We start from the raw sequence: 15,169 nt of genomic DNA, 5'->3' as shown, positions 1-15,169 counted from the left end.
TGTATACAAAGCTTGGAGGCTCTTTATCTACTCGTACACACAATGTATTACCATTTACCAAGTGTATTACCATTTATATTTTACGTAGCATTTTATATAAAATGTTTGTATAATGAATTACATTTTCCATCATTTTTCAATTTTGTATCTCAATAATACTCTTAGATTCATAATTCATATTTTACTCTCTTTCTCTCGTTCTGTAGTGATTTACTGTATTGTTAAATTTATACAATAAACTTTTTCTTTTCTTTTTTTCCCTCGCCTCTGTCTGTTCGGAGAGTTTTTGGGCAAATTGTAATTGCAATAACCATATTTCCTTAAATAAGACAAAATTAATACCCCTGTTTTTTTATTTAACACCTAATACAAATTTTATAATATAGGTAAACATAATAGCGGTAGAAGAACATACCACACTTAATCCTTCATTAACCTTAATAGGAGATATCCATCCATTGTTCAGATAAATTCCGTGTGAAGGCTTTGGTATCCGAAGCCTACTTGACACGAGGACAAGGGTATCTTAGTTACAAATTACTGCCTACGGCCTAATTTATCGATACCTTTGAATATATTGGCAAATAGTACCCAACGTAGTAACAACGGTATAAGCCTATATGAATGTAGTTTTGGTAAACTTTGTCCCGCAGTTCAGTGTCAAATAGATAGTCATGGCCAAACTGATGAAATATATCATGATACGGGCTGATTTTTATATTTGTTTTCTCAGATTCTTACAAAAGAGTGATAACATCATTCTGTTCTTACATTTTCTCCCTTTAAAAATGATAACCATTCCTTCTAACAAGAAAATGAAACGTATTTCCGAAACAAGAACGCTACAAAAAACAATCAACAAACCCAATTCCCATACTGTTACCAACGTAAAGTTCCAATTCCCTTACAAAACTGTTTACCCTCATTAGGGGTAAATGGAACACCCGCTGTGAGCGGGAGGGGGCACCTGGGTAATAAAAAGCGGGGAAAAAACTCGCTTTGTGTGGCCTCTATGAATACTATATGAGACCCCATGTGCGGGATGGATGTACACTTTACTTTGTACGGTGAACAGATAGAGCTGGCAAAAGTTGGGATTTTCTGGATGTCAGAAAGTTAAATTGTTTGTGAGGTGGCAGCGAAAGAATTCAAAATGTCGGAGTTTTTTGATGAAAAGACGGAAAATATCCAATTTTAGTTTACAAGATTGTTGTTTTTTAAGTGATTCTTGTGATCTCCCTTAAGCACTTTTATGATGAAACAGGGACTTGGTGTATTTAAATAATATTTAGATACTCCCTTCTGGCTTATGGCTAGCGGTTTTCAAAGTATCAATATTTTTTATTTCAACTTTATTTCCGTATCATGTCATCTCATCTCCACCGCTGCTATTTTTGCCGCACTCTTCCTTACAATCATTATTAACTAGCACCATTAATAACATGCTTTTGTTTTGCACAACCACGCAATTACCAACTTTATTAACAGCCCAATAAGGTCGCCATCACATTGTACACATTAATTTTCATTGCGTTAAAATAGTGTTTCATTTTGAGCTTTATTGCTTTGGTATAAGGTCGGAAATGGTTGAGTTTTTTCGAGTGTATTCCGGTGCTCTGTTTGTGGTTGCTTTAATGAGAACAATCAAAACTTGTGCTGCATCTCTTTGCAGCAACGCGGCGATTGGCTACATTGTGTGCATAAAACTGCTTTATCATTTGACGCTTAACATTCGCATTATTTCGCTAAAGAGACATTAAAACTTATGGTGGATGCAATGACCGTAATGCTCGGCGCGGTGCTCAGGCAAAGTGCTTTATTGTGCGAAATGTTGGATCATTACTTTTATATGCATGAAATTTAGAAAACATTGCTACAACGTGGTTAAAAATCTTGAAGGAGAGAATTTTCGTTGGCGCTGCGTGGTCGCATCTCTTGAGACTAGGAAAGGTTTTTGAACCTTTTCGTCTCAGCGGCCATCTGGTTTATGTGCTTTGGGGGACATTGACTTGGTGAGCTATGTCTAGGACCTTGAAATTCGCTACTCTGTTTATCTTTATGTTTGTCATAGATAAGAGCCCAACTATGTACTATATAAATAGTATTTTCTGCGCATAATTTATAATTATTACAGCTTTATTTCAGCGAAATTCTACAATTTAGGTACAATGTAGTGTTTTTGATAAATATAATTTTAGTTTATTTTATGTGTTACTTATTTTTTTACTAATTTCATTGATCCCTATTGGGTAAAAGCCTCCTAGAGTCCCTTCCATTGTTCTCTATCTGTAGCTAGTTTCATCCATATTTTTCCTGTTATTTCAACTACTTGAACTATGTCATCTGACTAGCGTTTTTTTGGTCTTCCATGATATCTTTTTCCTGGTGGTCCTTTACATTCAAGCACAATAATTTATAGTTCCCTTTTTGTCAGTATATCTTGTCACAACATGGCCAGCCCAGCTAATACATAATAAGGGTGCTTAAAAATCAAGTTTTGTAAATACAGGCCCGAAAATTATAATAAACAAAGAAATCTCCTTAAAATATGTCACATAGTATATAAAACCTAAAATCGGCTTTCTCTTTCAAGTGCCTGAAAGCCTGAAGGCATTTCAGCGTAGTACTTCATTAGCCGACGACGTGACAACAGTACTTTATTTTTTACAGTACAAACAGAGTAGATTAATGTAGGATTGAGTGAAATGGAACGTTTTGTGTATGAGTGAGACAGAATGAAGATCATGTCAACAAGTATGAAAGGGATAGCATGAGTGAGTTAAGTCGTTTTAGTTATAAGGTGCAGGCCGTCCGCCATTGGGATATGTTTGGGAAAGCTAACACACAAGACGTGCCGCTATGTTAAATTTTGATATTTCTTTAAATACTTCTTTTAAATATATAAAGTTCAGTAAAAAGTGAGTTTTAGTTTCGCATCCACTTCCTACAGTGGTGTCAGATGTGGGAGTGACAAACGAACAAAGAAAAAGACGTACCGAGATTTGCCGTTGTGACCGCGTGGTTCGAAAATTTCAAGACGAATTACGACGTCGAACTACGTGAAGGCAAGGCGTAAACATGTCTCCAAACAAACGTAACGGCAGACAGCAAGACTACAACGACGGAAATGCTGAAACATCGCGAGATGGCATGACGATGTTGCATCTCACGGAAGGGCTGATCCCCAAGTTCACTGGTCAAGATAAGACGTATCCTGCGACCAGATGGGTTCAAGACGTCGAGGACAGCTCCGAGCTCTGTGGGTGGACTCCGTTGCAACAGCTGTTGATGGCGAGGCGGTCGTTAACAGGAACGGCGTTATTGTGGTACCGGGCAGAGCGCATTTTTAAGACGTGGGACGAGTTTAAAGCCGCTATCCTCAAGGAGTTCCCTGATAACATCGACGCGAAGGCTATACACGAGCTTATGAGTTCCAGACATAAAAAATCAAGTGAATCGTGTTTAGAGTACTTATTTACCATGAAAGAGTTGGGTAAACGAGGGAAAATGCCAGACTATGTAGCCATTAAATACATAGTAGAAGGAATCAAGGATCAAGAAGTAAATAAGATAATGTTATACGGCGTTACGACATACAGTGACCTGAAAGAGAAGCTGAAGATTTATGAACAATTGAAATCAAACATGGCGAGTTCGAGTTCAAGCCGAGATACAAGTCGTTCGAAGCAAGCTGAGAAAAATGAGAAGACGCACGGGCGATTCGTACGTTGCTACAGCTGTGGAGAAAAGAATCATTCATCAGCAGACTGTCCCCACAAGGAGAAGGGCCTGAAATGCTTCAGATGCGACGATTTTGGGCATATTGCATCTCAATGCAAAACGGCTGTATCATCTTCAACTGCAAGTACTTCAAAGAGTGACGTGAAATCAGCAACGAGCACTGGGAAGAAATGGCCGACCGGGACGAATGGCGCTAGTGTCGCAACGAAACGTGCTTTTTACGGTTCGACGAGTGATGGTCACATCCCTAGTAGCGAAGACGTGATTGGCGAATCGAGCGCAATGGCGGCGAAGCATTGTCTACTAGCTGTCATGGCCGGCGAGGTAAACAACACGAAGCGGACGATTACACCGAAAAAGAAGCCTGTGAAACGAGTTCATGTGTTGGGAAAAGATGTTATAGCGTTGGTTGACTCTGGGTGCGAAGTAAGTTTGATGACAATCGAGTGCTACAACAATTTAGGTGCGCCAGAGTTTGACAAAAGTGACGATTTCTTAACGGGATTAGGCGAGAACCAGGTGGATTGTTATGGACAAATCTGTTTGGATATTGAAATAGACGAGTTGTGGTATAAGGACGTTAAGTTTCGTATAGTTCCTAACCGTACCGTGCCGTACAGTATGATTGTCGGTGAAGATTTCTTGTTGCGTGTCAGACTTGTTATGGAGTCTAACAATGTATGGTTAATACCGCTTGATAGGTGGGTATGCGAGATAAGGTTGTGTGATTCTCTTGTTACAGGTTCTAGTGCAGACATTGAAAAACGGGTGAACGACCTGGTGGAGTCATACATACCGCGTAAGACGAAGGAAGCGCCTGTCAAGTTGAAAATTGTGCTAAAAGATGACATCCCTGTTGCACAACGACCCCGAAGACTGGCTCCAGCGGAACAAGAGGAGGTTGACCGACAAGTGAATAAGTGGCTTGAAGACGGCGTGGTAAGGGTAAGCTACTCAGAGTATGCTAGTCCTTTGGTTCTTGTAAAGAAAAAAGACGGTAGCATTAGGGTATGCATTGATTACAGACGACTTAATCAGAAGATTGTGAAGGATGAATATCCTATGCCTGTAATTGAAGATCATATAGACAAATTGGTGGATGCAAGAGTTTTCAGCACACTGGATCTGAAAAATGGATATTTTCATTTACCTGTAGACGAGGAATCGGTTAAGTTCACTTCATTTGTCACAATGACAGGACAGTACGAGTTTCTTAGGGCACCTTTTGGTCTCTCCCTGTGTCCTAAAGTGTTTACTAGATTCATCACTGCAATCTTTAGAGACCTCATTGCTAGAGGTGTAGTATTGATCTTTATTGACGACTTAATTATTCCAGCAGAGACTGAGGATGATGCTGTGGTTCGACTGGGTGAAGTATTGGAGGTGGCTTCGCAATATGGCCTCGAGATTAATTGGAAAAAGTCGCAGCTTGTCCAACGACAAGTGGAGTACCTTGGACATGTGATCCAAGATGGGCAGGTGCGGCCTTCACCTGAAAAGACGGATGCGGTCGCTAGATTCCCGGAGCCTACCAATACCAAACAACTACAAAGCTTCATAGGCCTCACATCCTATTTTAGGAAGTACATACAAGATTTTGCAATGATTGCCAAGCCGCTGACAGATCTGTTAAGAAAAGACAGTACATTTGAGTTTAATGTAGAGTGTAGAGCTGCATTTGAAGAATTAAAGAAGAGGTTAACCAGCCAACCAGTGCTACGGCTGTTCAACCCCAAGCTGAGTTCAGAGATGCACACGGATGCCTCCAAAGTGGCCATATCAGCCATTTTATTACAGAAAGGTGTAGACGCACAGTTACACCCAGTATACTACATGAGTAGAAAAACAACACCGGCAGAAAGTAATTATAGTAGCTATCAGCTGGAGGCGCTAGCTATAATAGAAGGAGTGAAGAAGTTCAGGTGTTACCTTTATGGTACTCATTTCAAGATTGTAACTGATTGTAAGGCGTTTCAGATGACCCTGAACAAAAAAGATTTAGTTATGTCAACTCAAGTGGCAAGATGGATTTTAATCCTCCAAGAATATGACTTTGAAATAGAACATAGAGAAGGCAGTAGAATGCAACACGTTGATGCCCTGAGCAGAAATCCATATGTGGCATTTTTGATGAGTGGCCCCATTCATGAGCAGTTGAGGGTGGCTCAAGGAAACGATGAAGGCTTGAAAGCTATTATGGAATTGCTACAGAAGAGTGTGCCTTTCAAAGACTACTATTTGGACCAAGGGTTGCTCTATAAAGGAGAGGACAGACGTCTCATTGTCCCGGCTGAGATGGAAAGAGAGATAATCAAGAGGGCTCATGATCAAGGTCATTTCTCTAAAAAGAAGATGATGGAATTAATAAGTAAGGATTACTATATTGAAAACTTAGAAAACAAGATTGAAAAACACATTGTGTCATGTGTCCCTTGTCTACTCGCTGACAAGAAAAGTGGTAAACAAGAAGGTTTCCTACACAGCATTGAGAAAGATGAGATACCCCTTTTTACACTGCACGCTGACCACATTGGACCCATGACGGAGACTAAAAAGCTATACAACCACATACTGACTATTGTGGACGCTTTCACCAAATTTGTATGGTTGTTTCCAGTAAAAAGCACTACAAGCCGAGAGACTATTGACAAGTTGAGGATTCACCAGCAATGTTTTGGAAATCCAGCAAGAATAATAACTGACCGAGGTACTGCTTTCACAAGCAAAGAGTTTGAAGAGTACTGCACGGAAGAAGGCATAGAGCATATAAAGATAACCACAGGGGTTCCCAGGTCAAACGGTCAATGCGAGATTATTCATAAGACGCTGACCTCAATACTGACCAAACTATGCATAGAAAATCCGACACAGTGGTATCGACATGTCAGTCAAGTACAAAGATGTATAAATAGTACCTACCAGCGCAGTATAAATACGTCACCATTCGAGCTACTTATAGGCGCTAAAATGAAGCTTAAAGAAGACATGGAGATTTATGAGTTACTAGAACAAGAAAACAGAGACTGCTATGTTATAGCTAGAGAAGAGAACAGAAGGAAGGCGAAAGAACAAATACTAAAGGTACAAGAAGAGAACAGGCGTACGTTTAACAGGAAAAGGAAGGAAAGTACCAAGTATAAGGAAGGTGATCTGGTTGCAATAAAAAGAACTCAATTTGGAGTCGGAATGAAGTTGAAGCCTAAATACCTAGGTCCGTACCGAGTCACGAAAGTTACAGGACGAGATCGGTACCAAGTACAGAAGGTCGATGATTCCACCGAAGGGTCCAGGAACACCACCACCTCCTGTGATCATATGAAAAGATGGCCTGTGAACACGGATTGATGAGGCAGGTAATGAAACTGCTTTTCTATTTTATTTTATTTTTTTTGTTGTTTGTTAGGTGAGAATCACATTTGTCCTTTCCCTAAGTCATGTTGTGTAACCATACAATGTTATACTCCTAAAGATGTTATTTTAGATATGCTAATAATAAGACTTATTTACCTAATTAAGATTTTGTTGTCATTAAACATATGGTCTGAAAATAGCTGTGACTAGATTATGTAAGTTGTTACCAACTGTTCTAAAAGATGTTTAGTTATGTTTAGTAAATCAACCCTATTCTAAGATGTTAAATTCATTAATTCAGCTATGCTTACTTCAGAACCTACATGTTGTTTGTGTACTAACTGTAATACTGTAATGTGAGACTGAGAGACCAGTCTATATTTCAGGAACGGCCGACTGTAGGATTGAGTGAAATGGAACGTTTTGTGTATGAGTGAGACAGAATGAAGATCATGTCAACAAGTATGAAAGGGATAGCATGAGTGAGTTAAGTCGTTTTAGTTATAAGGTGCAGGCCGTCCGCCATTGGGATATGTTTGGGAAAGCTAACACACAAGACGTGCCGCTATGTTAAATTTTGATATTTCTTTAAATACTTCTTTTAAATATATAAAGTTCAGTAAAAAGTGAGTTTTAGTTTCGCATCCACTTCCTACATTAATAAAGAGTAGTCTATCTTCATACAAATACGTACATGCGTTACACGCTATGAGGGCACCGCTAGACTGGATCAATCAGGATTAGTAAGAAAAGTTGTATCAGAAATTTTACCGTTCATGAATTCTTAATGTTTTCGGAGATAGGTTACTGCTTTAAACTCTCGTTATTACACAAATCATCATATTTCATCAAATTTTAAAATCATATTTTAATCAATTATAAAATTATATTATTATTTAAATTATCATATTTAATAAACATTTATCTTTAACGGGTAGCTGCAATTTGTCTACCCCGAACATTTTTATAAACTAATTTCGGGTAGTTCAGTGTTGTTTTATTTATATCTCCGTTGGCATATTGCTGGGACGTCAGTCTTTTCGTGACCACAGCTGGTGCAACTCAGGTGAAACGTCGGAATTTAAGGTAAAAACAATGAAAGTGTATCGCGGTAGACCCGTGTGTGTAATCTTTTTTTTTTTATTATAAATATGATAGATTACTGTCTTCAGTGCTTATAACCTTGTTTCGAGTGTCTCCGTCATTATAAAAAGCCTCTTATCATAATAGTACTCGTGTAAGCTATTTAGTTTGGCATCTTTCATGTTTATTTTTAGCTTCGAGAAATTTTTTGTGGTTTTGCGTGGAATGTTTGGAATTTATACTCATTGATCTTTTGTGGTATTTGCTCCCGTTAAATTCGTTTAATGCCAGCTCCTGCTGGATTTACGAAGTTAGTTTTCCTTTTTACTGTTTAAAACATTAAAATAAACTGATAAATGATGAAAACTGTGACGAAGAATTATCTTAGAAAATTATTTATTGGTTAAAATTATTTATTTATATTTATCTTCAAACTTTAAATTAAAATTTTGCACTAGACTTACTCTACAAGTCTGGATAGAGTCGGACCAAAGTAACTATGCATGGAATTAGCAATCACAAAGTGTGTCAATGTCATCATTAGTGTTAAAATTCTATAAAATATGACGTTTATTATGACATTTTCACACTTTGTTCTTTTCAAATCGGGCAAAGTTAGCTTAGATTAACTCAATTTATTATCTTTTTGAAAATGTCAATGAAAATTTTCATTAGGTGGTGTAGTAGTTACAATGAAATTGAATTTTCGGCTTCATGGCACTGTAGGGGCACGGCACACTACGTCCGATTTGCATGTCGCTCCGAAGTGTGAGCGAGACAACGCTATGTCCGTATTATAGGGGACATCCCGCTCGCCACAGTGTGCCATGCCCCATAGTCGACCTAATTATTGACAGTAAAACACTTCTATTTTTAATTGTGGCAAACCTTTTATCATGATTGCGGAAAAAACATCTAATCCTAAAATATTCACACAAAACTCGGAGAAACTGACTAAGACTCGTCACAATCGTATAAAGTCTTGTTTTTGTTACAATCATTAACGAGTCAGGCCGCCCCATAACCACCCTATAGCGTAGAGCGACTTCAAAGGCATGTCGCCTATTCCGATAGGGCACCAGACCGCGGGCTCAGTGGATCGACGCCATACTTAAAAAAATAGTTTATTTTTGCCTATGTGTGTGTCCCACTGCTGGACAAAGGCCTCCCCTCTCTTTTGCTAGGCCCAAGGGGGCTAGGGGGCCTAGCAAAGTGACAATAGATGTAGACAAGGGTCTATAAATAAACACCTGCAGCTCCAAAATTACTGTCATGGCTACCAACCCTTTACAAACCTTGTAATTTTTGAAGAACTGCAGACCCTATACTCTTTAGGTATTTAAGTAAAAGTAAACAAATTTTATTCAAATACCTAAAGATACAGACTAGAGAGAAAACCTCGGCAGGTTTATTTCACAGCTGAAGCCAACAGCGAAGTTTTTCGGTAACTTTTTGTTTTGTTAACAAGGAGCCGTGTAATTTGGGAAGGATAATCCTGGAAAGATTCCTAAGATCCTTCTATCCGACTACAAGTTTTGTTGTACTAATGGAAGACCTTCAGATCTTAACAACCATCCGAGAGTACCTACAGTAACTTGAGCTTAATGAAGCTAAATTACTTGAATTAATTTTGCGAAATTCAGCGTAAAGGGTTTCATATCCTGAGTTCTGTTCCTATCGATTAAATGGTTTATATCTTTATAAGAATAATAAAGGTATCGCTATTGGAATAATTTATTTACCTAAATCATGAAATGTATTTGAAGACAACGCGTCTTATCTTGAATAGCAAACACATTGAGTCTTTCACATTTGAGTCTTGACTCCATTTTTCAAGTTTTGACAAAATGTCGCTTAATCATTCCTAGGTGATGAGCCTTTGAAATAAAGACTCGAAAGTCTTTGGAGGCCAAATCAACATAAGTACTCAGGGTTTTGGGTGCAGGAATGAATTCGTGTGTTTATGACTTTGTAAAATAGTAACCAAACCATGAATTTAAAATAGGTAGTCCGCTCCATTCTACAGTAAATGTTTTTACCCATTTATTGACTATTGTCAAACATTTCTGCACCTAAAACTCCTACGTATTTTAATCAAATTCTTTTTACCAAACGGATATGGGCATTGGTTGAAGACTTGTTACTGTTGACAGCTCAAATCATATCCGTAATCATTTTATAACAAGAAATTACTGTCTGAATAGGCCTCAAATTAACATCCACAGCTTTAGTTGATCCCTCATTCTCGGTAAGGGATCAGAATCATACCAGCCAGGGTTCGGTATATAAATAGAAATGAGGCGAGAAGCAAATGGCGAGAGACGCCGCGGCAACAGACAAGTTTATGCCGGCTATTTAGAGAATAATAACTATATTCGTTTGTCGTATAGCAACATGTTTTGTGAGATGTTTTCATGGAAGCAAGTAAGACAAGACAGCAGATTCTGAATTTAATTTTCGAATAAGATCAACCTTGGTATACACACCAACTTGGTAACACTTGATAATATATGCTTGGTATTTAATGCTCATGTTTGGTAATCAGGACAAATAGATTTTTTATTTTATTTTATATAATATTTACTTTTTTTGTCATTATGTGTGGACAATTTTTCTGGATTGGTTACATCTGTGGTAGTAAGATATTGACGCACCGTTAAATCCAAAAATATACAGATGCAGTGCATAATTGTTTTCCATCGTATTTTCTCGGAAACGTTCGTATTTGTCATGCTACTTCAGTCAATCTCAATACTTTTTGTACTGAGACTGACTGAAAAAGAAAACACGCAACTGTACGCATTTAACAGAGGGCAGCGAAAAAAACGCTCAGTGTTTTAGGGTTCCGTAACCAAAGGGTAAAAACGGGATCTATTAAAATTTCAACTGTCTTGCTATCACGGTTCATGAGATACAGCCTGGGACAGACAGACAGACGGACGAACAGTGGAGTCTTAGTGTCTGTCTGTCTGTCCCAGGCTTTAACTATCTCATGAACCCTGATAAAGAGATAAAGAGATATTTTATTGAGTTAATAAAGGTGCTTAAACTACTACTGATAGCTAGACAGTTGAAATTTTCACAGATGATGTATTTCTGTTGCCGCTATAACAACAAATACTTAAAACAAAATAAAATAAATATTTAAGTGGGGCTCACATACAACAAACGTGATTTTTTTGCCGTCTTTTGCGTAATGGTACGGAACCCTTTGTGTGCGAGTCCGACTCGTACTTGGCCGGTTTTTTCCCACACGTCACGACACGCAAGTGTCAATTTCCGGTGCTTTGTTTTTGTGGTACGATGATGGCTAACAAGCAAATGGCCAGCTGGTAAGATCCCTTACCAGGCCAGCGATGTATTAAGCGCGTTGCCGACCCTTTACAAATACAAATATTAACTGTGTTGACAGGTTAAGGAACTAGAGTTGTGCGTGCTCGTTCACTGAAAAGATCGCTCTAAACTAGTACAATCTCACAAATGTACCAGTTCGGTCTTTTAGTACATTTAGTAGTACACCAAGAGAAACTGAGCATAATAATGTAACGGAACCGTTGTTGCGGACGTTTTGTAAACTAGTACAATTCAAAATTTGTTGTTTCGCTTACGTCCGTGAGTTGCAACGGAGTGACGGCTATGTGCTCTCGGCTATGTCGTCTTCGCACGCGCTTGGCGTTAGGTCGGTCGGATCACTCGGATCGCTTTGCTGTCAGTGTCACTCCTCGCTCCCGTTCCGTTTCGCGTCTAGTGTACTAAAAGTACTAAGAGCAGAATCATTAGAGAATAGTTCGGTCTAGTACAGTGGAGGGAATTGCGTCTTTTTGATTTTATTACATGTATGTATTTTAAACCGAAAAACGCTCGACATGTTTCACTCCGTACCGAGGAGTGTCATCAGGAGCTTGCGTTGACGGTGTGTCTCACGGAAGTTTTGTTATTAAAACACTATCTTCATAGCGATAAAACCGTCTGTTGTTACCTAGCTTTTAACTGTATGTCAATTTTTGTATGGTATTTTTAACTGTTTGGTGCACAATAAAGAATATTTCTATATTTACTTACTCTATTTATCTCGTATTTAGACATAATGCTACTTGTAATGTAGCATTTATCTACAAAGTAACATTGTTAATGTGGCAATGGCCTTCTGTAATGTCGAGGTCTCCGGTTAGGCTGCTCCATATCCGAGCGAGATGATCCTTTAATCGCCCGCGTGCACCGACAGTTGTACGCTGCGCGCGGCGCCGGCGCAAGTGCTTGTATTTATAGATCATTAGGCCGGTTCACACGATCCGTTAGATTTACATTGATCGTTGGCACCCGCCTCAGCTCCACGATTTACCCCTTGTTTACATTCCGACGGTTTTACTGGCGTATCAATGAACTGGTTAAATGTTTTGTTCTTGTGCACTGTAAATCTAAATAAGTGGGTTTATTTTTGGTTAAACGGCTCAATCGCATTAATGTCGGCGACGATGTGCACATTATGTGTGCATAAACACGTTTTGATGACAATCGGATGAGAAGAAAGCACACGATGTTGATACATCTATACTTCTTCTTCTTCCTCGCGTTATCCCGGCATTTTGCCACGGCTCATGGGATCCTGGGGTCCGCTTGACAGCCAATCCCAAGAATTGACGTAGGCATTAGTTTTTATGAAAGCGACTGCCATCTGACCTTCCAACCTAAAGGGGAAATTAGGCCTTATTGGGATTAGCCCGGTTTCCTCACGATGTTTTCCTACCTTTCCTTCACCGAAAAGCAAGTTTTGGTAAATATCAAATGATATTTCGTACATGAGTTCCGAAAAAGTCATTGGTACGAGCCGGGGTTTGAACCTGCGACCTCCGGATAGAAAGTCGCACGCTCTTACCGCTACATCTATACTTATGAAGTTATTAAAATCCCTACTATATCCATACTTCCATACTTACATTAAATATAAATGCCAAAATGTGTCTGTCTGTTACCTCTTCACGCTTAAACCGCTGAACCGATTTAGATGACATTAAGTATGGAAATAGTTTGAGGCCTGAGGAAGGACATATGATTGTTTTTATTAATCATCATCATCACGCAGACGAAGTCGTAGACAGAAGCTAGCTAGGTACATGAATATGACTATACCGTCGCCTAGCACCCATAGTACAAGCTTTGCTTAGTTTGGGGCTAGGTCGACCTGTGTAAGATTGTCCCTAAAAATATTTATTTATAACTATGTAGTATTCAAACTTCTACAAAATAACCTAAAATGGCATTTACATTGTCGTATATAGGTATAAAAAACTTGTGAAGTGGCTCTCGGGGTTTTCTAATACATAAACAGTAGATTATTAGGTACAAAATTTGAAGATTACCTACAAAGTACAAAATTAAGTACCGCTTCGATTAGGTACCGCTATAAGTAATTACTCATGAATAAATATACAGACCTTCGAATTTCCCTCCGCATCCGCAATCCGCATTGGGCTAGCGTGGGGACTATAGCCCAAACCCTCTCGTGCTTGAGAGGAGGCCTGTGCCCAGCAGTGGGACGTATATAGGCTAAATTATTATTATCTCTTTATTTGGTGACACCTTTATTATTATTATTATTAAATATACAGACTAATTAGGTCAGTCCTTTTTACGGATTATGTCGCGTATAATGATGAAGCTGTGTAAATCTCACCTGGGCAAATCTCCCGGATGCCCCCTATGACTAAGCGACGCCTAAAAAACGCCCTTAATACAAATGTGTGAGACGTCTTCGTGTAATTATGTCTGCTGAATCACTTGGCATTCGAGATATTTCTTAATTGGTCTGGAAGGGAAACTTTTTACTAACTTGAGGATATACTTACCTACGCATCTACAGATGAACTTTTTTATAATTATCATTAGTAACGTACCTATTAAAAAGAAAATCAATCAGTGTCCATTTTAATAATCATATTAAGTTCGTCGGAATAACATCGGTACGGTGATGGCATTGACGGAATATATATAGACGAAACTCTCAAATTAAATTTTGGACTTTTAAAAACGGACCATATGACTAACACTTAGGGCTGCCAGGCTAGCACATGATTGTCTCGACAGTATCTCGTGGCGAGATAGACTAGTTAGCCGTCCCTCTTTTGTTAACATAGTTAGTAAAAGACGGGTAGTCTATGTCGTCGCGAGATACTGTCGCGCCAATCATGTAGGCATAGGTACAAGCGGACTGCAACCCGACTGCAATTTGTATGGGAACTGCAGGCCGACTGCAAGTCCTGCAACGTCGCCGTGCAATTCCCATACCATTCGCAGTCCGTCTGTACCGGCCCTTAATGAAAAACCACCCTAAATATAAATTTATTTAACACAATTAAGAAGTTTCAAATGATTCAGCAGCTGCAATTAGTCGGGGGTGTCTCACATTTGTTAAGATCATGTGGTATTAACATTATACGTTATGTTTAGACCCGAGCTGTTACAGTTCTACTCTTGTTTGTCATTGTCTGTCACGTTTGATAAAATAAATCACTCGTTCTAAACTTCTGTAAGTACGTGAGCTCTGAACTAAAATAATAAATTAAAGGCAGAGCAATACTTATTTATTTCACAAGGGTGCAAAGTGTTTGTTTAACTTATCGTGCTAATATTGATACCCAAGCTACCGAAAGAACCCAAAATTGAACCACGAACGTTCCTAGTAGTTCGAAAAGTGGAATCTTGAGCGTTGCTCACAAAAATTCCGGAGAATAGGTTGATGAGAAATGCCACATGTAGAAGAGAGCAGTCGAACAGCTAGCTGGAATATACGAAAATATTTTTGCCCCAGCTGGAACGGGGAATTAAATGTTGCCTTACATAACTAATCTGGAGACTAATTAAAACTTACATTTTGATGTCAAAATAGTAGGTATCTAAATGATGTTATTTTATTATCATTTCCGTACGTTCGCTTGCGCATATACCTACATGGTATCCGCGAATGATAACAAAATTACATCATTTAGGCCTACTT

The 15,169-nt window shown here is 38.7% G+C and overlaps 1 protein-coding gene and 1 long non-coding RNA gene across 4 annotated transcripts in view; one reads left to right on the top strand and one right to left on the bottom strand.

Annotated features, from left to right (window-relative positions):
* LOC134790200 (zwei Ig domain protein zig-8-like) overlaps positions 1-15,169 on the top strand; it is a 673,220-nt gene that overhangs the window by 53,956 nt on the left and 604,095 nt on the right. The gene's annotated exons all lie outside the window — the stretch shown is intronic.
* The window catches only part of LOC134790236 (uncharacterized), a 140,652-nt gene that overhangs the window by 62,864 nt on the left and 62,619 nt on the right, over positions 1-15,169 (bottom strand). The window lies entirely within an intron of this gene.

This window comes from Cydia splendana, chromosome 4 (assembly GCF_910591565.1).
Source record: "Cydia splendana chromosome 4, ilCydSple1.2, whole genome shotgun sequence".
Taxonomy (NCBI): domain Eukaryota; kingdom Metazoa; phylum Arthropoda; class Insecta; order Lepidoptera; family Tortricidae; genus Cydia; species Cydia splendana.
The sequence above is the reverse complement of the archived record's forward strand: the minus strand, read 5'-3'. Positions and strand labels throughout refer to the sequence as shown.